Source organism: Molothrus aeneus, chromosome 3, assembly GCF_037042795.1.
Source record: "Molothrus aeneus isolate 106 chromosome 3, BPBGC_Maene_1.0, whole genome shotgun sequence".
NCBI classification, from domain to species: Eukaryota; Metazoa; Chordata; class Aves; order Passeriformes; family Icteridae; genus Molothrus; species Molothrus aeneus.
In genome coordinates this window covers 110043889-110052293 of record NC_089648.1, presented here as the reverse complement: position 1 = coordinate 110052293, position 8405 = coordinate 110043889, and positions in this window count along the sequence as shown.

The following is an 8405-nucleotide window of genomic DNA, read 5'->3' as shown; positions in this document are numbered from 1 at the left end:
GAGCTTTGGACCAATCCTAAAATAGAGGAGGTTCTTGGCAGGGCACAGCCGGCTCCAAGGACACCGATGGATTTTTGGCACGGCAGGAGCGTTGCTGCCAGGGTGATGTCACCTCACCTGTGTGATGCAACAGATCACACACCTCTCCAGCCTTTCCACTATTCCAGGTTAAAGATCTGTCACCAGCAGAGCTGTTGCAAAAAGGATGAGTCAGAGGAGAGAAAGTAAAGTCCAGAGTTCATCCCCTTTGACCCAACGTGGCCCAAAAGTGCCCAGATTTGGGGCATTTTTAAAGTTCTTCTTCCTGGACCCTTGTGATGCTGAGAGGCTCATAGGAGGTTTAGGAAAAATCCTTACCTTTCTAGTCCTTGTAATTTTAAGGAAAAAATGATCTTCTAGAAATGAATATGAACCATGTGAACTCCAAAATTTGTAATAAATTTTTAAGACAGTTGAGTTTTAATATTTTATCACTATTTTATTTATAAAAATTATTTATCTTATTATCAGGCTTACTTTAGTGGGATCAGGTTTTCACTATATCCACAGCAATATTCCTTTGATAAATACAGGAATTTACATCATAATTGCTCAGATACAGCTTGCCAACATGTCCTAAATTGATAAAATGACATGTGATAAACTGCTAAAATGACATTTTTGGTAGGATGTCTTGTAGGGAACTCATCACAGAGTGTCTGAGTGTGTTTGGCTGCACACAAACACCACCCCAAGGATGCTGTTTCATGGGATAAGTGGTTTATTGAGCTCCAGCTCTAGGGAAACTTGGTTTGGTGTGGATTCATGATTGGTGTGGGTGTCTAATATTGAAATAAAATATATGTTCCTTTTGCCTGAGTCCAGCCCCCTCCTGGAGGGTACACATGTGCTTCCACACTTTTCCCAGCTGCACTTGCCTTTCGGGAAGGTAAAAGGAGGAAAGGTCAATAAATTGCCCATTTATTTTTTCATGTGTTTTTCCATGGTTAGATGTGGTTTAAGCAGGTCTGAAGTTGAGGCAGGGATGAAGAGATGTCACACTTGGCCTTGTTGGAGGGAAATATACTTTGGAAACCAGGGATAACCCCAATTCCTCCTGCAATCTTTCCCCCACCTCAAGGTAATGTGGAAGCTGACACATAAAACAAACAAAAGTAATTCCAAGTTGGGTCAGAGCTGAATTTGCCAGAACAGAGAGTGGCAGGAGGAGGAGGAGGGGTCAGTGAGGTGCAGATCCTGCTCATCCAAGCCCACGTTTGATCACAAAAACAGGGAATGGAATATCAGCATTAAGGTGGGAACAAACCTATCAGATCATCCAGTCCAGCCTTTGACTGGATCCCATAATTCCCACTAAATCACATTGTGAAGAACCTTCTGGTTCCCCCCACCACCTCTGCTCTCACTTCTCCATGAATTTTGCCACCTCCATGGAAGGCAGAAGCCTTGCAAAGCCCTAACTGGCACAGGGCCCACCTGGAAGTTTGTTGAGCTGTTTTTAATATGCTGTCTGGCTGAGGAGATGCCAAGAAAACAGCAACACCTCCATCCATGTATCCATCCATCCATCCATCCATCCATCCATCCATCCATCCATCCATCCATTCACATCCATCCATCCATCCATCCATCCATCCATCCATCCATCCATCCATCCATCCATCAATCCATCCATCCATCCATCCATCCATCCATCCATCCATCCATCCATCCATCATCCATCCATTCACATCCATCCATCCATCCATCCATCCATCCATCCATCCATCCATCCATCCATCCATGTATCCATCCATCCATCCATCCATCCATCCATCCATCCATCCATCCATCCATCCATCATCCATCCATTCTCATCCATCCATCCATCCATCCATCCATCCATCCATCCATCCATCCATCCATCCATCCATCCATCCATCCATGTATCCATCCATCCATCCATCCATCCATCCATCCATCCATCCATCCATCCATCCATCCATCCATCCATCCATCCATCCATCCATCCATCCATCCATCCATCATCCATCCATTCTCATCCATCCATCCATCCATCCATCCATCCATCCATCCATCCATCCATCCATCCATCCATCCATCATCCATCCATCCCTCAGCCCTCCTGGCTGGAAGAGCTGCCCTGTCCCTTGACCAGGAGCAGCAAGGTCCCTCTGGGCACCCGTGGGTGACAGAGCAGATGTTTGGGTGCTGATGATCCGAGGGCTGTTTGCTCTGTTGGCAGCATGCCCCAGGATCAGTGCCAGGAGCAGATTTCCCACCTCCAGCCTTCCTGCCTGGCAACAGCAGCCAGGCCCATTGGCCTGAGATAATCCTGAGCCTCTGGGGGACATTTCCCACCCTTGCCTGGGCACATGGACCTGGCATTGTCCCCAGGGCCTCAGCTGGCAGGAGACTGAGGCCATCAGGGTCAGCATTCCATGGGAATGGTGGCACCTCAGTCCCAGGGGATACCCCACAGCCCTCTCAGGACAATGTCTCTGTGCAAGGGCCTGGGGAGCTTTGGGGAGGTTTTGTTTTTCCAGAGGTGACAGCCATGGTGTAAAGGGAGTTGTGATGGAGGAGGGCTGTGCACAGGAGGAAAAAGGTATTGCTAGGCTGGGATCCATGGAGGGACTGCAGTCCACAGCCCCCAAGCTGTTGGATGGAGGCAAATAAAATAAATTGTAATTTAATTATTAAAAAAAACACATTAAAATAGTAGAACCATAGAATGGTTTATGTTGGAAGAGATCTTGAAGACCATCTCGTTCCACCCCCTGCCATGGCCAGGGACAATTCCCACTATCCCAGGATGCTCCAAGCCCCAATGTCCAGCTTGGCCTTGGACACTTCCAGGGATCCAGGGGCAGCCACAGCTTCTCTGGGCACCCTGTGCAAGGGCCTCGCCACCCTCACAGCCAAGAATTCCTTCCCAATATCCCATCTATCCCTGCCCTCTGTCAGTTTGAAAGGCCTCATTTCAGTTTTCAGCCCTGATTCAGACTCTGAATGCAGTGATGACGATGATGATGATGATGATGATGATGATGATGATGATGATGATGATGATGATGCAGTGACAACAGAGCTGCTCACACTGAGCTCAAAGCCTGGATGCTCTTCCAACACTGTTCCATTACTGCCAAGAAGATTCCACTCATGGCTCCGGCTGATGCTTTTTAGTGATGGCTTTTTTTCCATGGCTGAGGATCAGATATTTGCTGGGCTGGAGGCGTGTGCCTCTCTCCTGCCAGTTCCCAAATCCCTCCCCGTGGCAGCCACCTGCGACTCCACCAGAAGCTGCCTCTCCATCTCTTCCAAGACACTTGGAGCCAGACACAGCTTTACTTGTCTGGCCAGGGCAGGGGTCTCCATCCTGCTGAGGTGCCTGTTGAAGTGGAAAGTTTAATTTGAGGCTTAACTTGTCCTCTCCCCAGAAGCCATTAAATAACTGGAGCTGGTTTGGCTGGGAGGCTGGAGGGGAGGTGGTGGAGGTTGCTGTGCTGTGGGGCATTGAAGGCGCAGCAGCTGCAGAAATTTGGGGTGTGCCTGGGGCAAGCAGCACTGCTGGGGCAGGAGAAGTCTTTGGAAAGAAGATGTTCCAAGGGCTGGAGCCCCTCTGCTCTGGAGAAAGTCTGGAAGAGCTGGGGTTGTTCACCTGGAGAAGGATCCAGGGAGAGCTCAGAACCTCTTTCAGTGCCTAAAGAGGCTCCATGAGAGCTGGAGAGGGACTTGGGACAAGGTATTGAGGGACAGGACACACGAAAGTGCTTTAAGTTGAAAGAGGACAAAGCTAGATGGGATATTGGGAAGGAATTCTTGGCTGTGAGGGTGGGGAGGCCCTGGTACAGGGTGCCCAGAGAAGCTGTGGCTGCCCCTGGATCCCTGGAAGTGTCCAAGGCCAGGCTGGATGGGGCTTGGAGCAGCCTGGGATAGTGGGAGGTGTCCCTGGCCATGGTAAGGGGTGGAACTGGGTCGTTTTTAAGTTCTCTTCCAACCCAACCTGTTCTGGGATTCTATGAAAAGTTTTTTCCATGTCCAAGCTTGGTGTCAGAGAAACATCTGACCCAGGATTCTTCTTCAAACTTAAAGAAGCTGCTCAAAGAATGATTTCGAAGAAGTGAGAAGGTGGAGGATTCTCCATCCTCACTCATTGAGCCCAGGCCAAAAATCTGCTTTGCTTTATCACATCCTCTCTCCCCTGCACCCTGGATTTTGAGGACCTTGTACATGACAACATCAGCAGGCAAGGTTTTGAATCATCAAAACTCTCCCAGTACAGGATTTTGTTTGGATATTTGATTGTTTAATATTTTCAAAAGAAAATGATAGTTATGTACAATTGGGATACACTCATTTATGTGAAAGCAGCTCTCCTCTCCCCAAATGTGTTGTTATTTTAATGGAATCACAGAATCATGGAATCATAGAATAAACAGGAGGAATGGGAGACAGGAAAAGAGAGAGAGAGGAACGAATTTCTTGACATAAATCTCAATTAATTCCCAATAATGGGAATGGGAAGTGGTGGGATGGGAACCAAATCTCTCCCAAGAAGGTCAAATTCAGGCAGGGACCATAGCCAGGTGTTCTGCTGGGACAGGATTCATGGGACCAGCATTGCTTTTTAATTTTTTTTTTTCCTAAAGGTCTTGAAACCTGGCCATTCCCCTTTTTTCTCCCCCCGTCTCCCATGCTACAAATATTTTCCAGCCTTCTTCCCATGGAAATGGAGCATTACACACCTGGGTGTTATTCCATTTGCCCACCAGCCCTTCCCTAGCAATGTTTCCACCCCAGGATTTACTTCACTGAGAGGCAGAGAAACAAAAAAATGCCAAATGTATGGAAAATTTGAGGCAGTAGCAGCTGGAGGGAGTGAGAGAGATGCCCTGGGGTGAGCTGAACCCCATATCAGACACAAGAGGAGCCCCACTCTGGCACAGGTGGCTCCCACATTTCTCTCCCACTCGTGGTTACTTTAATCTCAAAATGTGGGCTCGTCTTGCCATCTGCTGGTGCAATCCTGAGCCTGTCAGAGGAGCAGGACTGGGGCACAGAGGACATCCAGGACCGGGACAAGGGCAGGACTGAGCCCTGGATTGTTGTTGTCACCCCCAGAGGGGACAAGCCTGGTCAAGAAGAGACCAAACACTGTCTTGCAAGGTGATTTTTTGTTTTCCAGAAGGAGGATTTCCTTGCTCCTGGAGCCACTAATTCCTCTTTAAATGTGTTTATCCCCATGATGCATGTCCCCCTTCCTAAATATCCTTCAGGGCCCTTTCCCTGCACCCCAGGCTTGGCTCAGGGATGTTCCCTCCTCTGCCTCATCGCTGCTGCTGCTGCTCTCCTGGTTCCACCTTCCTAAGGATGAGCTGGAGGTGGCCTGGCACGGATTTTGGTGGAATTAGGAGGGCATGGAACCCATCCCAGGATATGGGACGGACACCAGGGCTTGGAGAAGCAAAAAGGATCTGTCCCACATTAAAGCACAGGTTCATTGGAGGCTCTCACTGTAGGTCTGGGGGATGTGTCCCAAAAATGCAAGGCTTGGCAAGGTGCTGGTGGTATTTTGATGTGGTCCAACAGGTTTAACAGGGTTTTTTGGAGGAGCTTTGGAAGCACATTGCACCCTGTTATTCCTTCAGAAACTTCAGTGGGTGAACCATCTCCACAACTGGATTTTGGGGACACCTGAGCCACTCAGACGTTTTGTTTGTGCCCCTGGCCTGGATCTGATGGGTGAAAAGCAATCCCAGTGCCTCCCCCACCAGCTTTTAGAGGATGGCTGGACCAGTAAAAGGAGTCAGGAGAGGGAGCCAGAGCCTCAGCTGAGAGCTGGGAGAGCTGCAGGGAACAGCTCTCACTGCTGCAGGGACCCCCCAAATTACACAACTACCACTTTGGAGCTGGTCCCAGACACACTTGAGGATGTTCAGAGCATGTCAGGGCCCTAATTTTTGGAGACTGTCCTTGTTTCATAGAATCACAGCTTGGAAAAGCTCTAAGATCCTTGATTCCAGCTGTTTTGGCTGGGATAGAGTTAATTTTCCTCCTAGCAGCTGGCAGAGTGGCTAAATCAGGATGGAGACACATCCCAGGGTGGTCAGGACAATAATTCTGAGCCCTGTGTGAGTTTTGCCTGGAATTTTAACTGCATGGAGTGCTCTGTGCTGTGGCTGGGGTGTCCCCTTGTCCCTTCCCCTGTGGCATGAGGAACACACGTCCCATTTTTACCTGCCTCAACAAATGCAGTCCCTCTGTTTTGCTGAGTCCACACAGAAGCTCAGACGATGCGAAATGCATCCAAGGATGGGTCGAACTCACAATTTAGCAAAATACATCCCATGTGATGTTTTAACTTCAGCTTCAGGCTTCTTCCTTCCAGTTTTCCTTCCTCTTGAATTTAAGGGATGCTCAGGAAGATGTGGCAGCCCCAGCCCAGTGTCTCAAGGATGGGAAGAGAGAAACATTTCTGGCCATATGGATACTCCAACCCTAACTCATGGATAAAACCCCATTCTAACAAATTCAAAATCTCACCCAGGGCAGAGAGAAGTGCAGGGCTGAGTGTGTGTAGGAAGAGGTGGTAAATGGGACTTGTATCTTTTTTGGGAGGAAACCTGGAGTTTGGTGGTTTGAAACCCAGAGAAAGGCAGGATCCTGCCAGCTTCACTTGCCAGTGAAGCAGGAGGAAGGATGGGGAGCCTGAATTTGGTGTCTGGTCCTGGAAATGCAGAGGTGGCAGAGCTGCATCCCACTAATTCCCAGTGATTTGGCCACCCTGACCCTGGGTGCTTGAGGCACTGAATGGGCCCTGTCCTGCCACTCCTCTCCAGCTCCATTTCAGCTCCCTGAATTATTGATGGCTCTGATGCAGGAGTTTATAATTAGCTCTCCAGACCTTCTCCCTGTGGGCTGGAGCTGGGAACACGCTTTCCTTTTCAGTGGTTTTGCTCAGAGTTGAGCAGATTGAAGAGGGAGGAGGGGAGTAAGGGATGGATGGGGACCTTGGGGGACACTGAGGATGGCTTTGAGTGCATGGGGTGGTGATTTAAGAGTGGCCACCTTCAGGGAAAGGGCTCTAGGGAGAGCCTGGGCTGTCTGAGGGGTCTTAAACCCAACTTGATCAGTGTGGAAGCTGTGCCAGGAGCTGGGAGAAGGCAAAGGGTCTTTGTGTCACCTTGAGGGAGCTCCTCAGCTACAGTGCTCATGGATTTAGAGGTCACAGGGAGAAAAGCACTGAGCCCCGGCTGCTCAGGCAAAGCCAGGCTTCATCTGGAGGGGACAAAGAGCTGTGTTTGTGTGTGTCTGGATATGGAAAATGATGGGTTAGAGGCACAGCTGGGCAGCAAAGGGGCAGTTCAGCATCTCAAAGCTCTTCTTTAAGAGCCATTCATAGCCTAAAAATGGCTCCAGCGATTTCTATGAGGTCTGGGTGCAGCAGCACTCATTTCTTGAAACCCCAATCCCAATCAAAAAAGGAGCACAAATTCCCTGGCGTTCTGAGGTCAGAGGCACCAGCCCTCAAATTTTAGTCTATGAATGGCTTTGTGAAAACCAAGCAGTTTGAGCTGAGTTTAAGCCGGACTGAGCTGCAGCAGAGAGTGGCACCTGCAGAGTGCCTTGGCTCCCAGAACTCTAATTCTGAATTAGTTGTGCTGGGGATATTTTGTTTATACATTTATAAGACTTCCCTGGAAGTGTCCAAGGCCAGCTTGGAGCAACCTGGGATGGTGGAAGGTGTCCCTGCCCATGACAGGGGGTAGCACTGGATGATCTTTGAAGGCCCCTCCAACCCAAACCATTCCATGAGAGGCTTGGCCAAGGACTGCTGGAGACCAAAGGCCCTCTCCAGCCTGAGGTCTCCCTTTTTTTTCTGGTGGAAATCCCACTGCGCAGTGCCAGTGGGAAAAACTGGCAGGTACAGGAGGGCAGGATGTTTTTGGTAGCCAGATGAACTGTGAGGTTGAGTCTGAGGACAATCATCTCCCCCTGACCTCAGCTGAGCACAGAGCAGAGAGGAGAGCCAGGGCCAGCAGCAGGAAGGGCTCACAGTGAGATTTGTGCTGCCAATGCTCTTGTGGGTCTGGGGGTGATCAAAGCCCTGCCAGGAGAGCTCCCATTCCCAAATCTTTGTGTGGTGTTTTCTGGGGTCCCCGTGGCAGGAAGGAAATGATGAATCTGACTCTCCATGTTCTTAGAAGGCTAATTTATTATAATGTTGTGTTATATTGTGTTATGGATATGATATGATATGATATGATATTATATTATATTATATTATATCATATTATAATTATGCTATACTAAACTGTACTAAAGAATAGAGAAAGGATACATACAGAAGGCTTAACAAGATACTAATTAAAAAATCGTGACTCGCCAGAGCTCTGACACAG